This window comes from Sebastes umbrosus, chromosome 9 (assembly GCF_015220745.1).
Source record: "Sebastes umbrosus isolate fSebUmb1 chromosome 9, fSebUmb1.pri, whole genome shotgun sequence".
NCBI lineage: Eukaryota > Metazoa > Chordata > Actinopteri > Perciformes > Sebastidae > Sebastes > Sebastes umbrosus.
In genome coordinates, this window is record NC_051277.1 from 3,473,319 (window position 1) to 3,499,085 (window position 25,767).

Sequence of the window (25,767 nt, forward strand, 5' to 3'; positions counted from 1 at the left end):
GCGTGCGTGCGTGCGTGCGTGCATGCGTGCGTGCATGCGTGCGTGCGTGCATGCGTGTGTTGGTGGAGGGTAGGGGGCGGTACTTCTGTCTGCAGGACATCAAAGCGCTCCCACAGAAAACCACTAAATCCTGTCTGCCAAGTTCAACGGGAGTGTCAGTGTGTGTGTGTGTGTGTGTGTGTGTGTTAATGTGTAGGTTGAGTTAAATGTGCTTCCCACTCCTTTCCCATGTGCTTACCTCCCTTTACCTCCCCATGTTGTATTTTTACTCAAAGGACAAGAATGGGTCTAACCACCACGTGCCTTATTATAATTATTTATTAACCAATTCACAATCTTATCAATGGACGAGAATATGCATGCAAATATACAGTATGCACTATTTGCTTAATTGCTGTGTAACTTTGACCCAGGAGACGGCCATTTGCATCTCTTTTCCTACCAGAAGTCAATGTTGGTTTATTTTAACCCTATTTTGTCCCCTAATCTCAAAGCGAGATTAGAGCAAATGTGATTAAAAAAAGTTATTTTTATAAAACGGTCGCTATATTGTGACAGTAGAACATGAAACAGGTAACCTGAAAAAAATCATGTGCCTCTGTGTCCTCCGGTGCTCCTAGCGGCATCTGCAAGATTTCACAAACTGGAGGAAAACAAGCAGTAAGAGCTGATCTGAGGTCTGCTGTCCATCTGCTGTCTATGGGAGCCGGCTGTCAATCACTCTGAACTCCGACCAAACGGTCAAACTAGGCAGCGCTGATCAAATATGAATCAATATTCTGTTACGTTAATGCCTATTTCTCTCCTCAGATGTTTTCAGAATCATCTTGTAGTGCACGGTTTAGCTGTAAAATGAGAACGTTTGTGACGCCGGTCAAAAACACCGGTCTCCTGGTTGGAAGTTCTGCGTTTGTTGGACCCGTCCACCTCCCCTACCGCCCGCCTTGAGCAGTCTTTCTCCCTTTTTATTCTACGTCACTAACTCTGAGTGTTACATGTTCACGCGGATGCATTTACTTTGTAGTCAGTACAGACTACTAAAATAACACGCCTAAAGCAAGAACGGCGTTCTTATTGCACGCTTTTTGCCTTGCACGTTATCGTGTCATTCACACGCCTTTTCATGTGACCACGTCACATTTCCACAATAATGTACATTTTACACTTTTTTTCTAAGATACAGTGAAGATGTTTTTTTTTTTTACAAAAGAAATAAGACCAGATTATAAGGGGAGAGGCGTTTCACTGAGGTAATTTTAATTGAAAGACAAGAGACAGAACACATGGCATATACTGAGTGTGATTTGGACAGGGAGGACAACACAAACAAGATAAAAACAAACCAGAAAAAAAATAAATCAAATACAGTAAAAGTGTGTTGTGGAAAAGGAGAAAAAAAAAGATAGAAAAGGGAAGGGGAGGAGAAATGGCTGGCCAGGTAGTTCTGTGTGTTGTGGCCACAAGGTGACAAAGTGGGCTCTTAAAAACACGAGTGTTGTAGCGACAACGTTGTGGTAAATCCTGTAAAATATGACATGTGCCAAATGCCAAGCGGAGGCCATTGTGCAGTAATCTTCCTGTGGCGAACATCACGGTGATAGATTCAGTGGCCAACAGTGATCTGTGTGTCTCACCCATTAATGGAGACCTTTAGAGAGGTGCCGCTAAGTGTTAATCACACTCTCCGTGGATATGAATAGTCACCGCTGGTGAGGAAGGTGCACGCGCGTGTGTGTTTAATTTTAATGATGCATATTGGCACACTGAGGTGTATTTTGTCTGCACCTTTATGCCTCCGGTATGTGATAAGCATCATTTCTGTACGAGCTGTCTGGAAGTGGTGCAGATCGTTCAAGTCTTGTCTTTACCAAAGCTCCTGGAGGCAGAAAAGAAGTCACGTTAATAAGTGGCAGGAAGAGCTGGGAAAGGAGAGGTAGTCCAGGTAATAATAGACACCTTGTTAGCTGGAAGTGTCACAGATATGTGAGGAGCACTGTCAGACTGAGAGAGAGCTCAACATTCTGGGTCTCACTTTCTAAATATTCCCATGTGTGTTGACAAAAAAGATGTAGAGAAGCTGTCCAAAGTCTCGTCTAATTTATGTAACGCTCCAGCCAAATTTTATTTGATGACTCAGTTCTGTCTCATCAGCAGCTGAGACTGTTTTTAATGCAGATTCTCAAAATGTTTCATTGCCTATTAAGTGAAACCCACTCTCCATGATGAGGTGATTTAAACACACCAGCTCTGAAGCACTGTGGAAATATTCATATTATAACACGGCTATCTTTATGAGCTCATATATGTATCCCTTTGTCTTTGAAAGAAATAGACACATCCCTTATATGTCACTTTAAATATGTAGAGCGAGGCATCGTTGTAATACTAAATGTAGGTGTGAACCTGTGGACGAGGTGCCAGCAGATAATAAAGTGCAGATTAAAAGTAGCAAGACAGACGTGCTCGTGTCTCTCTTGTTCTTGTGGTTTCAGTCTGAACTATCCGTCCCTTATTCTCTCCTTTAGAGCACCGGGCTTTGCTTTTACATCAGTTAACATCTCTGAGCTCTCTACTCCTTTTTATGCTTCAGATTTTAATTGAATCTCCTATAACCCGACACTGAAACTGAAACAAACAAACACTCTGTTTAACAGGTTGTAAATGTGCAACGACAAGTTATTAATGATCCCTGATGACGTTAAAGGTTTAATTACATGTTTGTAAACATGAGTAAAACAGGTCTATATTCACAATTATGATGCACATAAACAATCAAATGTATTATTATCATTATCATTCATTACTTTTAAATCAAAACATTTGAATTATACCTATAATCTGTGTGGTTAAACAAAAACTGCCTTTAAAGGTCCCTTTATTGTAGAAAGTAGGGATGCACCAATACCTATTTTTCAGCCCGAGTACAAGTATTTGCATTTAGGTTAGGTCACCGATACCGAGTACCGATACGAATACTTCTCTGTGCCAAAAGACCCTCGTTAACAGCCAGCTGGAGGGTGTGAGCGACACACGGCAGGCTGGGGAGTCCCACATACGAGGCGGTGCGCCGCGACCGGCTTGGAAAGGCTCGGGGCGAAGGTGCTTCCCGGGGCCGCTGACCCCTGCTCCCGGTGCGACTGTCAACCGGGGCGGACTGTCCTCAGTGCGCCCCAACCGCGTCGTGCACCCAGGGTGGGGCTCGGCCCACGTATAAGGCGCCAGTGGTCTGCGACGATGTTGGCAACCCACCCAACCCGTCTGGAAACACGGACCACGTGAGTCAGAGGGTGCAAACAAAACCTTGTGGCGCAATGAAAGTGAGAGCCGGCGCGCTCCGGCTGAGGTGGGATCCCGGCCCAGCGGAGTCAGGCACACCACCGGCCCGTCTCACCCTCACCATCGGTGAGGTGGAGATGTAAAGTGGTATCGGTGCCGTTTTGCGAGTACGAGTACATGAGCACAGTATCGAACCCGATACGAGCACGATATGTCTCCTTTAATATCACTCCTCCTTTTGCCAATTTCCTCCCACATTCTCTCTTCATGTCATCCTGCCTTTTGCAGAGTTAAGTAACATTATTTATTTGATTGTGATGATTTTGTTGCTGACCTCTGGGCCTGCAGTAGTTACTACACACATACACACACACAGGTGGACAAATCTACCTGTAGCCTGGGTGGTAAGTAATGACACCTGGCGTCTCCCTTCAGCAGCAGTAATGAGAGACATGCCTGTACAGTTGTTAAAAGTGAACTCTGTGTGTGTGCGTGTGCGTATGTGTGTGTGTGTGTTGTGAGTGTGGGTGTTTATTTGTGCATGCATGGGTAAGCACATTTCAGTGAAGATATGTGGGTGTGTTATGAATCGCTTTGCCATATCTGTCCTCTAGTGTACAGCGTCTGTCTGTCTGCCTGTGAAGTGTCCGACTGTATGGAAGCGTTAAAGTGCACGAAGACACATAAAGCTAAAGTTGGGGAGTAAAAGGACAATACGCTGCTTCTACGCACGTGTGTGTGTGTGTCTGTCTGTCTGTGTCTGTCTGTGTGTGTGTGTCTCTCATTAGAGTGGACCTTGTAGTGTCGGGGTCACCTGCAAGTCAACCGCCCCTAATTGGCCTAACAGTTGTCAAGGAAACGGGCTGGATCAGGCCAAGTGTGAACTGACCCACCCAAGTGTTCATGTTGTCTCAGACAAACAAACACCGCCCCACACACACACACACACACACACACACACACACACGCAGTCATTATGTGTCACTTACTCACATATACTTCAGCCTGCCAAGATAACGAGGGAGTGAGACAAACGTTACAGAATGAGAGACAGAAATACCAGGAGACAGACAAACAGACAGACAAACAGACAAACAGACAGACAGACAGACAGACAGACAGACAGACAGGCAAGATGAAAACTGCACACACACACACACAACCTCAGACAGGGTCAAACTGAGAAGACAACAGAACTCTGTCTTTGTTTGGTGGTTGCTTAGCAACGCAGTATCTTTTTTTAATGTGTAAAAGGAGCATCCAAAATTTGGAATTGAAGGTCGCTGAAAGAAAACATGTCCCTTTACTCCCCGTCTTCTCTCGTGTCCCTCGCTCTAAAAACTCGTCCCTACCACTCCCTCCTCCGTCCTTGATTTCAGGATCAAATACTGAAAAATGACATTATAGTTTTAACATCATGAACTATGTTTATATTAAATTCAATTGTGGAAGGTAAATAGGTATAAAATTCAAATTACTTTACATCATATTTGTCAACCTTGAGACCTCAAAAAGAGGGAGGTGTTTGCTGCATTCTGGTGACTTTTAAAGAATGAAAATAACAAAATAACAACTACACTGCAACAGCATTTTTAATCTTAAATACTTTTAATTTTAATTTTAATTCTTAGGAAATAATACAGAATAATTGGCCCCTCTGGCGTGAACGAATATTCATCAGTTTTTATTCATCCCTTCATTCATGTTTTGCCCCTGCTTGAGTATTTCTTTCTCTCAGTACTCTCCATTACTCTCTCCACTCACTGAAGGTCCTTTCAGACACAACGCGACAACGGCACCTCTGCGCTAGACTTTCGCCAAGCCAGTTATTCCGCTTCGATAGTTGTGTCGCGAGCATCTCTCTTCTGCCAGTAAACAACATTAGGTGTAGCTGTATTGTTGTCCGGGTGGAAACAGAAGGGCTTATTTATACACGCTGTACAGCGTCAGAAACAGGTTGTGATAATGAAAAGGAAAAAAGCTGTGAAAATTTGTCATAAATCGGGAGAAAAGCGGGAGAGTTGTGACCCCAGGAGGAAACCGGGAGAGGGCGATGAGAAACGGGAGGTTGGCAAGTATGCATTGCATGCGTTTTTCCATTTTATGCTACTTTACACTTCAACTCAGAGGCAAATATTGTACTTTTAACCCCACTACATCTTTCTGACAGCTAATAATGACTAGTTCCTCTGCAGATTAGGATTCTACATACAAAACATATCATCAATTTAAAAATGTTATTATATTATTATAGATTACCACTTTGGGAAAACTACAACAGTAGAATGTTTCTCACAAAATAATCTTCTATGTCAGGATAAATCCCTTGAGACGTTTATTAGCGGGTCCAGTACAGAGAGAAGAGTCGTACTACAAATGTACAAGAAAAGTCCCTCAGGAATATGTTTCAGTTATATTCATGAAGGAATTATGCAGGTGCCTCGCAGGACCATGAATCTCAGCTTTGTCGAGTCTTAGAAGCATCACTTGACAAATCTCATGGGTTTAACGGTGCCTTCAAATGGGGGTCGTGTTTACCGTGTTCAGAAGATGAGTTCACATGAACGCCCCCCCTCATGTCGTATTCACGACCTCGTAAGTGGAAAGTTTCTGAAAGCTCCGACTTCACGAGTTGTGATGCGTTTGTTGACGTTGTCAGACATTGTGGAGGCCATGGAAGTTCATTTTTCAGTACATAATAAGTGAATATATTGTAATTCGTATTTTGTTTTTCTTCTTAAGTTTCATTTGAAGGCACCGTAACAAAAGTTGCATTATGGGAAGTGTAGTATTTTTGATTCAAGAAATAAAAACTCAAATAAATATATCAGCCTCTCGTGCATCAGTTTTCCCCATTTACATTTTAATCTGTCTCTCCCCTGACTTTATGGAAGTGCAATACCAACAATACCGACCTCTTTAATGTGGTTTTATAATGCCTTTATGATCACGACCGTCCTCAAGTATTACGCTGATCTTTCCTTCACGTAATGCTCTGTTCCATTCTCAGCTGAAGGTCAATAAGTCCCAGTCCCAGTCCTGTCACAGACTAATCACAGCCTCCGTTATTTCTAATGTTCCAGCTTTGGAAAAGCAACACATGGATGCCCAAAGTGTTTGACGTAAAATGTCTCTTCCAATGTCATTAGCAAGTTAGCTCAGAATGCTGGCAACTTTACAATTCAGAATTAGTATTTGATGATTTAGCCGACAGATGTTCTTAACAACACCAAACCTTTATTTTGAGGTTTCTGGAGATGATGTAAAGCTGTTAAGCCTTTGTGTTGCAGCCATGTTTATGTGTTGATGTAATCAAGTAAATGTATTCCAGCCGCTTTGTGGTTAACAAAGCAAAGCTCCGCTGGATTTCTTTCCTAATAGGATGCTGGAATTTCCGACTTTATACGCCACGTATGGAGCAGAGCATTAGGTCACTCCGAATGTCTCCTCTCGTCTTTTAAAAAGCCGCAGCTCTACGCTACATTTGTTTTTCTAAGAATGCATCGTTTCCACTCCCCTCTCAGCTCTCAGCTCTCTCCTCACTTTGCCTCCCTCTCTGCTCGGCTTCTTGTCTCTCTCTCCCTCTGCCTCTGTGTCTCTATTCACTGACTCTCTACCTTTCTCTCGCTGGCTGGGTGTGTCTGCAATTTTGTTCTTCATCTCTGTACCTCCGTGTGTGTGTGTGTGTCTGTGTGTGTGTACAGTCTGTGTGTGTCTCTTTCTCCACAGCGTGTACATCAGCCATCTCATTACGGCTGTCTGTTTTTACATCCCTTTGCCTCATTAGGCACCGCACACAGCCACTGAGGACAGCAGGCCTCAACTCCTGCGCCAATTTACCCCTGACTCTCTCTCTCTCTCTCTCTCTCTCTCTCTCTCTCTCCCTCTCTTTGTGTGTGTGCGTGTGTGTGTGTGTGTTTCGCCAGTATAATGCTCTCTGCATCTCCCTTGTCACACATTACCTTGTTTCCTTGCATTAGGCTCTTTCCTTCCTTTGCATCTTTCTTCCTTCATCTCCTCTCCATCCGTGCTCATGGGAAACAGAGTTCCTCGCACTCTCCTCAACTTCCTCTCCTCTCTGTTTTGGGCCTCTCTCTCTTCACTTCTAGTCTCTCATATCACCGTGTTGTTGCCGGTGGGATACTCTAGTAGTCACATCTGCTCTTTGTAATAAGGCACCGTTTGTAACAGGTTCATCATTTGTAACTACTGGATTTAGTCGTGGTTATTAAGTCATCATAAATCCGTTATAATAACTATTAAAGCTGAAGTAGGGGAGATTGGAGCAACTATGATTAAAAAAAAGTTATTTTTATAAAGCGGTCGCTATATTGTGACAGTAGTACATGAAACAGGTAACCTAAAAAAATCATGTCCCTCTGTGTCCTCCGGTGCTCCTAACGGCATCTGCAAGATTTCACAGATCGGAGGAAAACAAGCAGTAAGAGCCATTGTGAAAATCTGGTGAAGGAATGCCAAGTTCCGGTCACATGACCGGAGCACAGCCAATAGGAACGCTCTCTCAATGAAATGACCTGTGATTGGTCAAAGTCTCCCGTCACGGGCTATATGTTCTAAAGCCTGTAAACAGAGCCATGAGGAGGAGCAGAAGTCTAGTTATCTCTCAGAACACTTGAATTACAATATGCTGAAAGGTTATTATGAAATTTTTGCCCAATGATGCCAAAAATATTTACTGCCTACTGCAGCTTTAAATCAGCATTAATTAATGGATTACTTTCTCTCGGCCTCCGTCTGTCTTATAGACAATGGTTCAATGTCAGTTGGTGTGAGTTATGAACTTCCTTGAGTGGCAATCATGGCTGCATATGTCTACCATCACAATAACCTGACCCCGTCAGATGCTTTGTTTCACAGAACCATCTTATAAACCGTCATTGGAAACTGTTTGGAAAAGGGCGGGCACTTTAAGAATAATACTTGGCTGGTGATTGGATGAACCATCTGTCAATCAAACTAACGAAAGCAAAACTAACTGAAGACGAAAACATCGACTTTCTCTCTAGTTGTGATATAACGGATGCTATTGCAGCATCAACGCTAACCTCTTTAGGAGGCACCATTGTTGTTTTGAACAAACCGTTGCCTCTCCGTGTCGTCACGCACACCTGAACCAGCAGCTCCTCACTGGACGCTGATTGGCCTGACAAGATGGATTTTCATGTGACATTATCCCGCGATTCTCGCGTCATCCAGCTGCCGTGCGAGGTTACCATCGCAACTCAGCAACTAAAAGTTGTTCTAAGTATTGGCTTATAACTGATCTATAAAGCATTATTAAAAGATTTACTGAATCAACCGTTAATAAAGCTGTTAGATACAACTTATAAAACCCTTTAAATATTAGATTAGATATTGTTGTATTCCTTTCTGCTGAGACTTCTGTTCCCTCTTGTGTTTCTCTGTGTGACTCCAGGTGAATGAGATCTACCATGACCAGTCTTTGGGAGCAAAGATCAATGTGGTGCTGGTGCGGATTATCATGCTCGGCTATGGCAAGGTAAGACCTGACCGGAGACGAAGAGTTCTACTGAAAAAGTGCGCTGTGATGCCGTTCCTGAAAAGTGGACGCCTTGTCTCTCTCTATCAGCACTATCTTTGATATGAAGGTTTTTTGCCACAATCGCTTTTAAGTACCTACCAACACACTCATAAACAAACACACACTCATCAGCACGCACTGATGCCCGGAGCCTGTTATTCCAGTGGACTGAGCAAAAGAGGAACTAAAAGCATGCAGCATCCCAGGGGAGTGTTTTTCAAGTCGCACGCCTTCACAGTTCAGCACCAAAGCACACAGAAACTCTGCCCGTTATGCAATCAGCCTTCCTCCCAGTAGGGCTGCAGCGAGGAATCATGGGAAGTCCAGGCAAAGATAAACAATCAATGATAGCCCTCCTCCCTCATTCATAAACAGAGAGGAGAGACCGGACGATGGGGGTAGCATCCTTTTTTTCTTCTGGCCTGTAACTCTATCTTCCTGTCCTGTGCTGAAGAGAAGAAGCGGAAGAAAAAAAAAAGAGAGAGATAAAGCAAGAGATGGCAGGAATGGAGAAGGGCAGGGATTACCCCACAGGATGGTTTTATTGCTGGATAGGTGCTCTGTGATACACTTATGCTGCTGTAGCCTTATCTCTTCCTCTCATCTCTGCATGTCTACAGTCCCAGTGGAGCCCTGGAAACACACACACACACACACACACACACACACACACACACACACACTCCTACATTGGTCATTCCAGGCCAGCCCCTATGCAGCTTCAGCCAAAGCTCCGGCTGTCCATCATCCCCAATTACCGTGGCAACAGAGCTGCACCCAGACAGCCTGCAGATTGGCTATGTGACCCTGAATGCAGGCGCACCCACACACCCACACTTCACACACACGACACCACCATTCCTAATACATTTTTAAACATGAAAAAACACACTGAAACACACACACACACACACACACACACACACACAAGCACCTGATGAACATGATGAAGCACACACAAGTGCACTCTGTCTACGGGGTGTTTGTGCAGAGGCAGGCCATATGTCTTCACTGCAGCACACTACACACACACACACACACTTCCCTGTTTGATTCAGCTGTGTGAGCATTGTGAGTGTGTGTGTGTGTGTGAGTGTGTGTGTGTGTGTGTGTGTGTGTGTGTGTGCGTGTGTGTGTGTGTGTGTGTGTGTGTGTGTGAAAACAGGGAGGAAATGTAGAAAGCGAGGCAAAAAGGAAGCAGTGGAAGGAAAGACTTGTACAGCAGAATGTAAGGAGGAAGAGGAGAGGAGGGGAGGGGAGGGATCCTAATGAGGAGGAGAATGAGAGGTGAAGGTGAATGGAAGGAATCTCTGCTATCTGGCTGTTAGGCATTTAATCCCAAGTAAATCAGCTGTACATGTTTTTGACTATTAGTGCATAGCTCATTAATAGGCAGCTCTGTGTTCACTTTCTTATTCATTATTGAAACCATCCAGATTACAGGATCCAAAGCATTATTGTGTGAGTACTGTGTGTGTGTTGTACACCTCAGCATTTTGCAAGATGCGCTGACAATATATAACATTGTGACACTGCCCCCTACAGGGTTGAATGAAATGTTATTGTACCAGAACTGAAACAAGAAGGTTTAGTTCCTCTGTTGTTTTCTGTCATCTTGACACCCTCTCCTTTCCGTCTCTTTCCAGTCCATGAGTCTGATCGAACTGGGGAACCCGTCTCAGAGTCTGGAGAACGTGTGCCGCTGGGCCTTCCTGCAGCAGAAGCAGGACACGGGGGACGCCGAGTATCACGACCACGCCATCTTCCTCACGCGACAGGAGTTTGGCCCCACGGGCATGCAGGGTATAACGACAGACGTCGACACCGCACCCCTTCGCTGTTTAACGTATATTAGCGCATGCATCGAAAAAGTGCACGCCCACCCTCTTGAGGTTGTACACACAGAGAAAAACTGCCCTCTTCCTTCCTTCCTTTGCTGCCTCATAAAGCTGCATAGTGCACTGTGGGTTGTGTGGTTGGTGGTTTTTCTGTGCAGCAGAGTGCAGGCTAACAGGCGGGCCCAGGGGAGAGGCCTCTAAAGGCAGTGGCCTAGCTATCCAGAAGCCCTTCAGCTGCCCTTGGGCTCAGCCTTCAGCAGCAGAAAAATCAATAGGCAGAGCAGGGCCAGCCACAGTCCCACAATTAAAGGCAGTACAGGACAGACAAGCACACAGGGAGTTGGAGAGATTGGCATATGTAGGGGTGGAGGGTGACGGTTTAGGGTTAGGATTAGACACTGTGTGTGTGTGTGTCTATGTGTAAGTAGTATGCAATATGCATGTCTTTGGATAGATAAGTAGTATAGTTAATCAAAGTCAGTTTCATCTCACAGATCCCATGAATGCATTTCAGTATAGTCAAATCAAGGAGTTGCCTAGCGACTGATTTAAAATGATGTTCAAATATTATTCAATTTAAGAAAATATATGCTCATAAAATAATATGACAATATGAACTTAATGAGTAATATTTATGTTTACACTGATGTGTATATACCGGTGGATATGGACCATCTTACTTATTTATTTTGAGAAGTAATACACTATTTGTCTTCTTTCTTTTCCATCATGCATATGTTAATAGGTTTGTTAGATTTGTGTTGGAAGTATACACTGCAGAAAATGTTATAATGATATAATTTAAAAGGAAACTTCACCTTTGACGATCAGCGCGAATACGTTAAGTTCAAACTAGGGCTGTAAGATATTTAATAATATCGCATTAATCGCATTTTTTATCTGTTCAAAATGTACCTTAAAGGGAGATTTCTCAAGTATTTAATACTCTTATCAACATGGTAGTGGGTAAATATGCTGCTTTATGCAATAGTATGTATATATCTATTATTGGAAATCAATTAACAACATAAAAGAATGACAAATATAGTCCAGAAACCCTCACAGGTACTGCATTTAGCATAAAGAAAATATGCTCAAATCATAACATGGCAAACTGCAGCCCAACAGGCAACAACAGTGGGCATGTCTGTAAAGGGGAGACTCGTGGGTACCCATAGAACCCATTTTCATTCACATATCTGGAGGTCAAAGGTCAAGGGACCCCTACAACCTAAAAATCTCAGTGCGTTAAAGATATTAGTGGCGTTATTATCGCGTTAACTTTGACAGCCCTAGTTCAAACATCGCAAAGGTTTCTGAAGCTTTCATTACAAAAACACAACAAACATCTTCTACAAATCCTGTGTCTCTCTCTCTCTTCCTGGTTGCCTAGGTTACGCCCCAGTGACGGGCATGTGCCATCCGGTAAGGAGCTGTACTTTGAACCACGAGGACGGTTTCTCCTCTGCCTTTGTGGTGGCACACGAGACGGGACACGTGTAAGTGCATTCACCATAATGAAGTCCTCCAGCCTGCTCGCATGGTACAACAGAGCAGTCACTTATGAGACCGTATTGATTTATTACAGTGTTGTTGGTCCATTGGTCACCTCAGCCAATATCTGATGAGTGAATTGCTACAACCTCCCTCCCTTTATTCCTTGTTCTTCTTCTCCTCCCACATGTTCCCAATCTGTCTCCGCTGGTTCATCTCCTCTCTCTCCACTCCCCCCCCCCCCCCCCCCCCCCCCCCCCCTCTCTCTCTCTCTCTCTGCAGGCTGGGGATGGAGCACGATGGCCAGGGGAACCGCTGTGGAGACGAGGTGCACATGGGCAGCATCATGGCTCCGCTGGTGCAAGCAGCCTTTCACCGCTTTCACTGGTCCAGATGTAGCATGCAGGAGCTGGGACGCTACCTCCAGTGAGACACATTATATTATATGGGTTTTTAAAGAGGATCTATTGTGCTTTTGTGCTTTTTCCCTTTCCTTTAGTGTGTTATATAGTTTTTTGTGCATGTAAAGTATCCGCAAATTTACAAAGTACATAGTTTAACAGTATTTATAAAGCACTTAAACCTGCTTTATAATACAAAAGACATGAAAATTTCACTTTTTACAATATTATAGAATTAGAACTAATCCGAGTAGGTGATTTTACAAAAAAATTAATCAGCAACTGTTTTGAATAATTCATTCTGTTGGGAAGTGAACGTGCCAAATATTCACGGCTTCCACACTTTTCAAATGTGAATATGTGCTGTTATATTAACCTTCTGTAACAGCACATTGAATACCTTTTGGCTTTCGGCAAAAAACAAGCAATTTGGCATCACCTTGGGCTTTTGGGAAACTGTAAGTTTTTATGACATTTTATTGCTCAAATTATGAATCAAGACAGTAATTATAAGATTAATCAATAAATGACACAATGACATGAATAAATGGAAGAAAATAAACAAAGAAAGTAAAGTTTCATCCCATTTTTTTGGCTCCTCTTGCAGCTCCTACGACTGTCTCCGTGACGACCCCTTTGACCACAACTGGCCGTCCCTGCCTCAGCTTCCTGGTCTGCACTACTCGATGAACGAACAGTGTCGCTTTGACTTCGGCGTGGGCTACACGATGTGCACCGCGGTAAGAGATCCCACGTAGTCTCACGGTCACTCTACTAACGTAGCGTTAGAGTTTACTAACACTAACACTAACACTAACTAACTGCTCCAACATACTGAAGGCGACTTCTACAACAGTCAAGTCAAGCATCACTTTATCTCCTGAGAGGATTTCAGAGTTGGAGGTAAACTCACTTTGAATTTCACTGTGGAAGCTACATTTATACGGGAGCTCTGAAGCGAACTGAACACAGCCCTGACATCTCTCATCTCCGATCTACATTGTAATGAAAGAGTCACACATACACAGCTATTCTCCTGATGTCCCCTGCTCTCCTCTCCCCGGCCACTGGTGGGAATGGCATCTTGTTTAAAAGCAGGTAATTTGTTTTTTATAGCGGTTTTCTTTTTTTCTGTTATTAATGTTAAATATGATTAAAAGAAAACACCACAGTGTCTTTACACGAGCCTGTCACAAACCACATTTTTGACGTCACACAGTAGCCGAGCTTCACCCAGCTTCAGCATCTCGCCCCCCTCCACCTCCACCCCGTCACCCTCACCCACTCGATGACTGTGAAGCCACTGTGGCACGCTGTTGGGAAGCTGTTGCTTGATTGACAAAAAGGGGGCTTGTTTCGGGGGCTTTGCACACATTGCTAGATTACCCTCTATTCTCTGTTCAAACCCATTCCCCTCAGCTACAAAAGGCGGGCCAGTCAGGAACGACAGGTCAGGTAAGGTAACCCCACCTCCCGGAAGACATGTGGCCCGTCATTTGTTTTTCTCAGATTTTCTTTTTCTCTATTTGTCCTCTGAGGTCGTACTTGTTTGTAAAGTTGCTCCTTTACTTTTCTTTTTTTGTTTTTTACTGTTTCTCTGTTCTTACCCATCGTCATATTTTGGACATTAGTCTGCAGGATTCTAAAATGCTCCTTTCCAGAGACAGACAGAAAAAAATCCCTCTAAAAAACACTGTGACTTTACTGGTGCAGTTCAACAGTTGAACCGTACCATATCCCGACTCTTTGCCTGCAAAACTCTGTGTTAAATCACGGCAGCGCCGGCAGAAAGAGAGCCTCATTATATTGGCACACTGTACAACTATAAACGAGTGGAAAAAAGGTTGGAAAGATGTCTTTCCCATCCAAGAGGAAAGGGCTGAGCCAGAACAGAGGCTGTTTTTCCATGTTTCACTTCAGCTTTTTAGGATCCTCCAGTCTGATGTCATTGGTGATTACCTACCACAGTCTAGCCATTGATTGTGACTCGCCCTCTGACCTGCAAAGGTCCCCCTGGGGGGTCATGGTGGGTATGAAAGTCTGTGGAATAGGAGGGAGGAGGGCACCTCAGATACTGGACTGCGGATTAGTTCGGTGGTATCCTCATCAATGGTTCATATCAGACAAGGAGGAGAATTTGGTCCTTGATCTGTGTCCAGGGGCATTTTAGAGGTCGATGAGACCTCACCTTTTGGCCTTTTAACCTTTTGCCCTCTGACCTCCCTTGTGACCTAATTAAACCACAGGCTGTCTCATTCTGAGAGCCTCGTCTCTCTCTCTCTCTCTCATCCTTTGGTTTAGTTTGCATGAATGGCTGTGTGTTTCTCAGTGGAGCGTCTAGTGTGCAGTGCAGTGACACGGTGCAGGGTCGGTGTTGTTATTGTTGGGTATTAATACTGTTGTGGTGATATCTCTCTTCTCATCTCTCTTTTTTATTTTCAGTGTTTAGTCTCATCCCAGCTGTCTCATGATGGTTGACTTGTGTTATTGAAGGCCAGTGTGTGTGCTATGTAGCTTTAATAGTAAGATGGAGTCTCTCTCTCTGTGCCCTGCAGTATCGCGCATTTGACCCATGTAAGCAGCTGTGGTGTAGCCACCCAGACAATCCCTTCTTCTGCAAAACCAAGAAAGGGCCGCCCATTGACGGCACCATGTGCGGCAACGGGAAGGTATTTACACACTTTAACACACATTCTGTCAAAAATAATTCGGTGCCACCACGCTGTGTCCAAATAGCAACTGTGTGTCTTGTGTTCTTTGCCTATCGCAGCATTGCTTTAAAGGTCACTGCATCTGGTTGACACCTGACATCATAAAGCAGGATGGAAACTGGGGTTCATGGAGTGAGTTTGGCCAGTGCTCCCGCACCTGTGGTGGAGGAGTACAGTTTCGCACACGCGACTGTGACAATCCTAGGTATGAGACTGTGTGCAAAAAAAAGTGTCTATGCTTAATTATGCCAAATTCTGCTGAGGCTCTAAACTTGTTTTTAGCATTCCTCCGTTGTTGATAGCTAAACTCTGATATTTGTTGCGCTGAATTTGTACAAGTGTTAAATGTTTCATTTCCAGCCCCAAGTTTACAAATAAAAGTGCATTTTTTAGAAGTGCACACGTTTTAAATGATAACGCGTCCTCTCTGCCCTGCAACCCTCCTCAGACCAGCCAATGGGGGCCGCACCTGCGTTGGGGCGACTCACCAGTTCCAGATGTGCAACACCAACGAGTGCGAGGACATCTACAGCGACCCGCGAGAGGAGCAATGCCACGCTTGGGACCCCCGCTTTGAAATCCACAGCAACAAGCACCACTGGCTGCCTTATGAACACACAGACCGTGAGTATGCATAGCGTACGCCATGCAGACGGAGAGGGGATGAAGTAGTTGAGTGGAGAGAGGGACGCAGAAGGAGGCTGACAGAATAAAGTTCATACTTGCCAACCTTGAGACCCTAAAAAAAAGGGAGGATTTCAAAACCAAAGCGGGAGGTCTTGGGGAGAAAAAGTTGAGTTTCAGAGACTCTGTTTCCTGTATTCTGGTGACTTTAAAAGAGTGAAAATACCAAGTCCCCAGGAAGAGCGCCGGTCGTTGATCCCAACTTTCGTAGTGGCCAAACGGCGGTACTACAACTTCTGTGTCCGTCACGTGATGCCATTGAGCCCAAAAAGACTTTTTCCCATAGACTTACATTGGGAAAGAGATGTCTGTAACTCAGCGGATAATTTATTTTTAGGTAAATAAACTTCCCAGTATGAACACTCTAATAGTCCTTATTTAAATCATTAGGTTTTAAAAGTTGTAAAACGCACTAACAGCTGAATCCAGAGTTATTTCCCTTCCTCCATTCATGTGAGTGAGACCAAGACCAAGGCTGGAGCGCCAAGCCGTGACGACGGCGTGATGTTGGAACCCCGTGACCGGGTCATGTTACCGAGCGGACGCTACTGCACATGTTCCATGTAGCCCAAGATTCGGGTACTTCTCCAGACGGAAGTCGAGCCATTTAGGCTTCATGCGCCACTGAGCAACTTTCATAGGAATGAACGAGGCCGCCGCCAGATCCAGTTCTCTTAAAGGACCCATATTATAAAAAAAGTGAGATTTTCATGTTTTTTTATTATAAAGCAGGTTTAAGTCCTATATAAATACTGTGAAAGTATCGAAACGCTCAATCCACAGGGAAATGCACACAGCAGCCCGTATTCAGAAACTGTGCATTTGAAACAAGCTGTCAGGATTTCTGTCCATTTGTGATGTCACAAATATACAATATTTAGACCCTTTACACAGATTTAAACGTAAACATTCGAAATGTGTCCCAGTTTATTTCCTGGTTGCAGTGTACTTGAATGTCATCAGCTGACAGGAAGTACACATGGACCCAAGCTGTTGCCTAGCAACGCAATTTCGCCGCAATTCCGTCGAAATGCGCTAAAATGGAGCGTTTCAGGCAGAGGGTAAATACAGGTATATTCATGCCGACAGTATGAGGAAAATAAAGGGACATTAACATTTTCTAGTAGAAACACAAAATACAAGTATGATCCTGAAAATGAGCATGATATGGGACCTTTAATACATCCATGAAAATACACTGCAACAGCATTTTTGTTAAACTTTAGATTTTTACCTGTAACTCCCAGGATAGAAAACTGAATAATTGGCCCCTCTGGTGTGAACTTGGCGTGTGACATGAGCTCAAACTGCGCTGTGTCGCGAGCATGCTCCGGGAAACGACAGTTGAGTGTAGCTCTATTGACGTCCGGGTGGAAACAGTCGGGATTATACTCACTGTTCAGCTCCAGAAACAGGCTGAGATATAACGAAAAGGGGAAAAAAAAGTGTCAAAATTTGCCATAAATCGGGAGAAATACGGGAGAATTGTGACCCGGGAGGAAAAACGGGAGTCTCCCGGGAGAATTGGGAGGGTTGGCAAGTATGATAAAGTTACCAGCCTGAGGATGACAAACCATAAGTGATGATGTACTGTGGAAGTTGTAAATACGAATGAAAGCCAAAAAGGAGGAAGCAAACACATAATCCTTGACTGCGGTTGGGTTTAGAGGGTTTTATATATATAGGTTGTGTTCTTCTCCGGTCGTTGACATCTGGCTGTCCTGCTGAGGCTGAGTACAGCTTTGAGCTACGACTACGCCCTCCCATAAACCCACGCCATCTTTTTGGAAATCTCTTTAAAAACAATCTTCTTTGAACTCTCTCTGATGTCATTTGAACTTCACAACCCCTTTTTTCTTCCATCTTTCCCCATTTATATATCAGTTGGCACATGTGGACAAACTCTCTCCTCTTGATATATATATATAGAGAGAGAGAAGATTTAAAGTGTGATTGGTCTCCAAGTGGAGGTGTCACTGTCTTTCTGATAGGTATTAACTTATCATCCGACTAAAGGGCAGCCTTTACAGTAAAGTGCTGAGCTGTCTCCACATCTAATCGGAGGTCACGCTACGCACGCTCTCCGCTAAGAGGGGCCTCGCTAAATTGTTTTTCTCCATTCTTATCATTTCTAAATGCCATATTTTTTTTAGCACGGCTTTTCTCAGTGTCTCAAATTACTTTTCCGTGAGTGCGTGTTGGTGTGCGAGTGAAGAGAAAAAAGTGGAACGGGGAGGTGAAATTGAATTCCATTCATGGTGTGTCATCTCCTGAGTTTCAGATAGTGTTAGGAGAGGAAAAAGAGTGCGTCTGCTCCGAGTGTGAAATTGTAGTATTTGTTTACTAGACGTCTGACACACTGTTGTCTCTATTTAGGTCCCGAGTCAACAGATGTACTGTAATATACTCTTGAGCAAAGAAACGTATGGCTGCCCTGTGTGTGTGTGTGTGGCTGTTCAACCAGCTGTTTAGAGGGATTCATCCAACCCATTGGTTTGGTCCATCACATTAGATCAAATTGTCTCCTCAGATGTCTCCTCGTAAATCAGTGAACATAATGGGGGATATCAGGGGGTCTCTGACTCTAAACTTAACACCTTGGACCTCCTGAAAATTGAATTTTGGGGGTCTAAAAAATGAAGCTAATTATTTTCTGTTTATCTAAACTATAAATGTATTTGCATGTTGAAATTGTTTAAAGGTGAGGAAAGCACTAATGCACAGTATATGCTTGCTTCATGGAAAATATACTGTAAATACGGGCCAGCTAATGAATTGGACCTCCGTGGTTGTGCTTCGTATTTTAAAAAACCTTGTTGTCCTCAGTATGCAAAATACAGGTCGTAAATACAGGTCATGTTTTGAGGTACTTATCCATAGTAGGTGTATAAGTTACAGTTAACGACGGTCGGCGTGGACCGGTGGAGCGACAGGAACGCCGGAGCAAAGCAACACAGTGCTGTGGACGGGGACGGCAGCAAAATGTATTTTATCCACCTAAAAAGAAAGACCCACCTAAAAATAACTGATAACCGTTTAAGTGTACGATATATTTAGAATAATTTCCGACGGCGAACTGAACTGAAAGTGAAACGTATCTTTTCTGTTTTTGTCATCTGAGCCAAGCCCCCAGGAAGAGCTCCGGTCATCGATCCCAACTTCCGTAGTGGCCAAACGGCGGTACTACAACTTCCGCGTGCGTCAGGTGATGCCATTGGGCCCAAACATATTTTTTCCTATAGACTTACATTGGGAAAGAGACGACTGTAACTCAGTGGATAATTTTTTTGAAGTGAATCAACTTCCCAGTACGAACAGCTAAATAGCCCGTTATATATAGTAAAACGCACTAATAGCTGATATTTCCCTTCCTCCGTTCATGTGAATGAGACCCAGACCGAGGCTGGAGCGCCAGGCCGTGACGACAGCGTGACGTTGGGACCCCGTGACCGAGTCATGTGACCGAGCGGACGCTAATGCGCAGGTTCCATGTGCCCCAAGATCCGGGTACTTTTCCAGACGGAAGTCGAGTCATTTAGGCTTCATGCGCCACTGAGCAACTTTCATAGGAATGAACGAGGCTACGCCTCCAACGCTGGATCCAGTTCTCTTAATACATCCATGATCTGAGCCTGCTTTGCTTTTGAGAGAGCATAAATAAGTTTCACTTTCAGTTCAGTTCCCCGTCGGAGAGGGCTGTAAATATTCTAAATATAGAGTACACTTAAACGGATACTGATTTATTTTAGGTGAGCCTTTCTCTGAGATCGGTAAATTCTTCTGCCGTCCCCGTCAACAGCAGTACATCGCTTTGCTCCGGTGTCTGTTTCTCGATGCTGGGGGCGCGCCGACCGTCATCTACTGTAGGTATGAGTACCTCATACAAACCCACTTCAAAACGCCTGAACTATCCCTTTAAAATGCACATGTGTTTTTTTATAGAGGATGTTTGATTGTGTGGCGTTGATGTATAGCTACTTGGATTGAGTGGCTAATATAAACACACTCTGGTTTGGACGTGTGTATAAATATATAAATAAATCATAAATATACCTACACTTTGACTCACAAGTATAATTACACCTGTAACGCTCCCTGCATTATCATATTTCACACACTGAGGAAGAGAGTTTCTGTGCCTTCTCAGTTCAACCTGAGAAAAGTGTGTTTTCTCCACATTATAATAATTCTACAGTAGCACGTCTGCCACCTGCTTATTAGTGTCAGAGCGCCACGAAGACGAGGTCTCTGGATTATGTCCATGTGTAATAAACGTGATGAAGTAGGAGTGTTCATTTCTCGCCGGGATGAACTGCCAGGTTTTGTCTCCAGAGGCTCATGTAGTTGTAGAATGAGTCACGCAGACAGACACAATGAGCCGACAGAGCACCACGCTGACTCACGGAGAGGCTCATTCAGAAAATAAAAAAACAATCCCATGTCGGTTGTAAAGATGAAATCATCATCTCAAATGTGCCAATTGGGTCACTTTTTGTGTGTTTGCTTTGTGTTTTGTTTTCCCAGCTAACAAACGCTGCCACCTGCATTGCCAATCCAAGGAGACGCGAGACGTGGTCTTCATGCAGAGGATGGTCCTGGACGGCACTCGCTGCTCGTACAAGGACCCGCACAGCGTGTGTGTGCGTGGCGAGTGTGAGGTGAGTGACATCATGTGTGTGAGAGAGAGAGAGAGAGAGAACATCTGTTCAGATCTACATGTGTCAAACTTTCCATGTCGTTCATGAACAGAAAGTGGGCTGTGACGGAGTGGTCGGCTCCTCGAAGCAAGAGGACAAGTGCGGAGTGTGTGGAGGAGACAACTCCAGCTGCAAAACCTTCAAAGACACCATCACACGTGCTGCCAAGAAACAGGTGAACACACACCAACAGGCACTATAACCCTTATCTGAATCTAGGACAGACATGACATCAATGTAGCCGCCGTCTATCACGCTGGGAAGTACAGGATAAATACAGTCTGGACACCATGTTCAGTCATTTTCAGCTAAACATCGCCCTCTAGAGGACGGTGTGCAACAATGTCCAAACCTCAGTGAGGTCTGAGTTGTTTCCACGTGAGTCTATGACAGGAGTCAGCAACCTTTACTATCAAAAGAGACATTTTAGGCAAAAAAAAAAATCTGTCTGGAGCCGCAAAACATTTGATCATTGTGATGAAGGTAACACAGTTTATAGTCTAAGTATATAGTATATAAGTCTAATGCAGTGAGGGCCAAAGAGACAATGTACTACGGAGTATTAGGGCCACATTGAGGGAAAAACATCTGAGATTTACAGAATAAAGTCATTACTTTAAGAGAAAAAAAAGATGTGGCCCTAATACTCCATCGTACCGTCGTACTACAACGATGATAAATAAAAATGAAAATGTAAACAAAAGACAGTTATTCATTTCCATTTTTTTTAAATGCACAGAGAGCCACTAGAGAGGAGCTAAAGAGCTGCATGTGGCTCCGGAGCCGCAGGTTGTAGACCCCTAGTCTATAAGATCATCTCTGGCAAACTTCCGACATACTTAAGCCAGAAGTATGTTATTCTCCAAAACAGTTATAATCTAAGGTCACATAAATGGCTTCAGTTTAAAGTTACATGCCGAGACGTTTATCAGTATGTTATCTAACCTTGACGTGAGAACAGACCGACGTTACAGCACTACGATTCCCAGATTTGTTATGTTTACTTTGGATGAAAATAGTAAAGACTGTGAGGGCTTTAACTCGGTTGAAATGAGTAAGAGCTCTTTACTGGATTAGCCGAGGCTTTTAGTCCGGAAAAATGACCAGATGTGTGTTTCATTTCAGGTTTCCTCAAAGTTCTTGAGATCCCACGAGGAGCGAGACACCTACTGATCCAAGAGCTCAAAGCAACCTCACACACTTTAGGTATTTGACATTGTTTTTTTCTTTTCCGTGTGTTTATATTGTATTGTATTGTATACGTGTGGTAAAAAATGTAATCAATATTTTTCTTTCTGTCTTTTTAAAATGAGTTGGGAAGCCGACAGCAGAGTCTAACTTTATTTTTAATGTTACCAAACAAAGAGAAATGCTCTCCACTCGTCCTAAATCAATACTAGAGTACCTCCTCGAGTAAAACTTTTATAATAACCATCATTTATAAATGGTAAATTGATAATTAATAATGTTTACTAATTATTGGTAATGCTATTATTTCTGTTATTTTATCATTTGTTTGTGTAATGTGAAACAAATAGTTTGTAATGTTGTATAATAGCTGATGAGAGGCGATAACAATTACACTCTGAGTTCATTAGTAAACTATTAACAGTTTATTGATGCACACATTATAACATTTTATATACTTACTATATTGAGGATTTGTTAATAATTACAAAAGGATTTTTTCAGAAATTGTTTGTAAAACAATTTATAAACATTACATAGATAGATGGACCAGAAACCAATTATTAACCACTGACAAAATATTAACTATTTAAATAATATATATAGATGTTTTACAAAGTATTTATTAACCATTTAACAAAGTATTATAATCAGCAGTTTTAACTTTATAATAGCCATCCAAATAACCATTAACAAAGTATTACAAATATCTACTTATGTAATGTTTATAGATGTTTTACAAACAATATCTTAATCATTAACAAATACTTTATCATTTCATTGTTTGTTAACAGTAAAATAACTATTAACTAAGTTTAATTAACAATCAAATTACTATTTATAAATGATGGTTATTATAAAGTGTTCCTTGTTTTATGAATGAAGCGGTACAGTTGAAGCAGCAGCTCTGTGTGTGTGTGGTGTTTGACCGATCAGCGACGGTCATCCCTACAAACCCAGAAAGTTCTGGTACTTTCAGAAAGTACTACCCCGCCGACCAGGGTCTTTTTGGGGGTAAATATCCCCAGAACATATTTAGACCCTGGTCCCTGCTGTGGTCGAAACGAAACAAAGAGTTCCTCAAAAGGATCCTAGTTCCAGGGGAAAAACGGAGCTAATGAATATTTTTCTCTCTCATCTACAGCTGTAAAGAACGTGGCGTCAGGAGTGTTCTTCTTGAACGGGGAAAACGATTACCCAGAATCCCACTCGGTCATAGAAAAGGGCGTGGAGTGGGAATACGAGAATGACAACGACAGGAGACGCTTCAGACCACCGGTCCTCTCAGACATGGAATTCTGATCATGGTACACATTGAGTGAAAATAGTGTTGAATTTTAGTTGGACTTGTCCCCGTCTTAGTCGACTAATCGGTTGTTTTGGTCTCAGTCAACTAAGATTTCATTAGTCGATTAGTCGTTTTTATGCCTTTTAGAAGCTGAATAACTTAACTGAGCACATCTCTGGTAAACATTTAAAGTGGTGCTTTTATGTGATATTTTTGTGATTAAATCAACTAATTGATTAGTCGACAAAATGGTATGAGTGTTATTCGACTAAGAGTTTCTTTGAGGACAGCCCCAGAGTTTAGTTATACACAAAAATCTAAGTTACACTCAGAATATATAAATGTTTTTGTCTGAAATGATGTCAGTTATCTAAAGTGTTCATTAGGTTTTGTGACTTCCGTCTGTTTTGTAGATGAAATTAACGGAGACGAGGACGTGAACTTGTCCTATAAGTACATGATGAACATGGACAGTGACACGGCCATTCAGAACAACATGCTGGTAGAGGACAGCGCCTATGAGTGGGCTCCAAGAGGTGGTCCTACTGCTCCAAGCCTGCGGCGGAGGTACAGTAGAGCCAACTATAAAAATACTTCATGCCTCTCTTGTGTTTTTTTCTGGTGCTTAAATTTGAAACAATTCGCCCTCTCGCTGTAGGGAAGCAGTACCTGCGATATGGGTGCAGAAGAAAAGTTGACAGTAAGATGGTGCACAAAAGCTTCTGTAACAAATCCAACATGAAACCGAGAGGAGACACCAGAGACTGCAACCAGAAGCCCTGCCCTCCACCCATGTATGCATTGTGTTATATGTCAAAAAATATATATAGCAAATCTGTGATACAGACTTTTTCTGGCTCCATCTTTCCTCCTCTTTCATTTACTTAATGTTGACATGTTGAATGCCCTCAGTACTCCTGTTTTTTCTCTCTCTCTGTGATCTTCTCCAGTTGGGTGACGGGGGAGTGCAGAACTGCAGCAAGCGTGTGGAAAGACGGGGATGCAAATCCGCTCGGTCAGCTGTGTCCAGCCGTCAGACGACAACACCACGCGCTCCATCCACAATAAACACTGCAACGACGACCGGCCCCGAGACTCGCAGGCCCTGCAACCGACACCCCTGCCCGACCCAGTGGAGGGTCGGTCCGTGGTCGCAGGTACGCTGAACACGGGTCACCGGGGAATCAAAAATCAGACAGAAAAATGCAGTAAACTTTGCAGGGAAAATACTTGCACTGATATTTTTGTAGTGAAGCCCAACAGCTGGTGTTTCTGTGAGGCATTCAGTGTTTTAAATATCAGACTTCCTCAGAACTGTACTCTTGGCAGCGTTGACATCAATCCTCTGGGAAACAGATGATGTTTCACTATTACTACTTTACAGTAAACCAAGGATTATGATTTAAAAACATCATGTACTTATATGGCTTTGTGATTTGCGTTCATGTCCTGTATCTGCAGTGCTCAGTGACATGCGGTAACGGGACCCAGCAGAGGCAGGCTCTGTGCCACACCAGGGACACACCATCGGGCCTGTGTCTGGACAGTAAGCCCGACACCATCAGAGTCTGCCGCCTGGATCCGTGTCCCAGTGAGTGTTGAGGAACTCCAGAGTCACTGAAATTAATTTGTTTACACACAATTGTAATAAAAAATTCAGTTTATTAAAACACTGGTTCCAAACCTGGGGGGTCCATCTGGGGCGGGGGTCAGCAACCTCCGGCTCCGGAGCCACATGCGGCTCTTTAGCTCCTCTCCAGTGGCTCCCTGTGATTTTTAAAATGGAAATGAATAACTGTTTTTTGTTTATATTTTCATTTTTATTATCATTGTTGTAAGACTATGGTACGACGGGATTAGGGCCATATTGAGGAAAAAAAAAAAATTAGAGATTTCGAAAATGAGACAAGAAAAAAAGTCATATTAAGAGAATAAAGTTGCAATATTACAATAATAAAGTCATAGGTTTACGAGAATAAAGTAATAATATTATAAAGCAGTAATTTTATGTGTATTTTTCTTTTTTTCTCGTAAAGTTATGACTTTACTCTCAAAATATTACGACTTTTTTTCTCATAAAATTACGTTTTTTTCTCGTAATATTACGACTTTATTCTCGAAATCTCCAATTTTTTTTTTTCCCTCAATGTGGCCCTAATACTCCGTCGTAATGACTTAAGAACAGGTGAAAAAAAAATGTTTTGCTTGGATAATCTTTCCAAGTTCCTTTTTGTCATCTGTGAAACAGGTGGTAAAAAAGTTTTGCCAGGTAAAAAAAAAAAGTTACTTTCTGTCCATCCGTTAAAAATAAGTAAAATGATCTGAGCAAAACTTGTTTCCCGCTGATATCAGGGCTTCTGTACAAACCCTGATATCAGTGTAGGAAATAAAGATGCCGGGATAGGTAATCACAATAACCGTTAAAAGAGTTCCCTTCCCACTTTAACTACTGCATCACTCTCTCCTCTTTTCCTGCAGAGGGCTCATCAGACCTCAACAAGAACGGCAACATCCTGATCCAGTGGCTGTCTCGCCCCAACCCCTTCCCGAAGATCTTCCTCACGTAAAACCTCCCTCTATAGTTCCCAGCCTGGTCTCCACAGCGGCAGCCGCAGCTGCATGTCTGT

General features: G+C 43.1%; 1 pseudogene; it reads left to right on the forward strand.

Annotated features, from left to right (window-relative positions):
• LOC119494058 overlaps positions 1-25,767 on the forward strand; it is a 145,336-nt pseudogene that overhangs the window by 112,528 nt on the left and 7,041 nt on the right.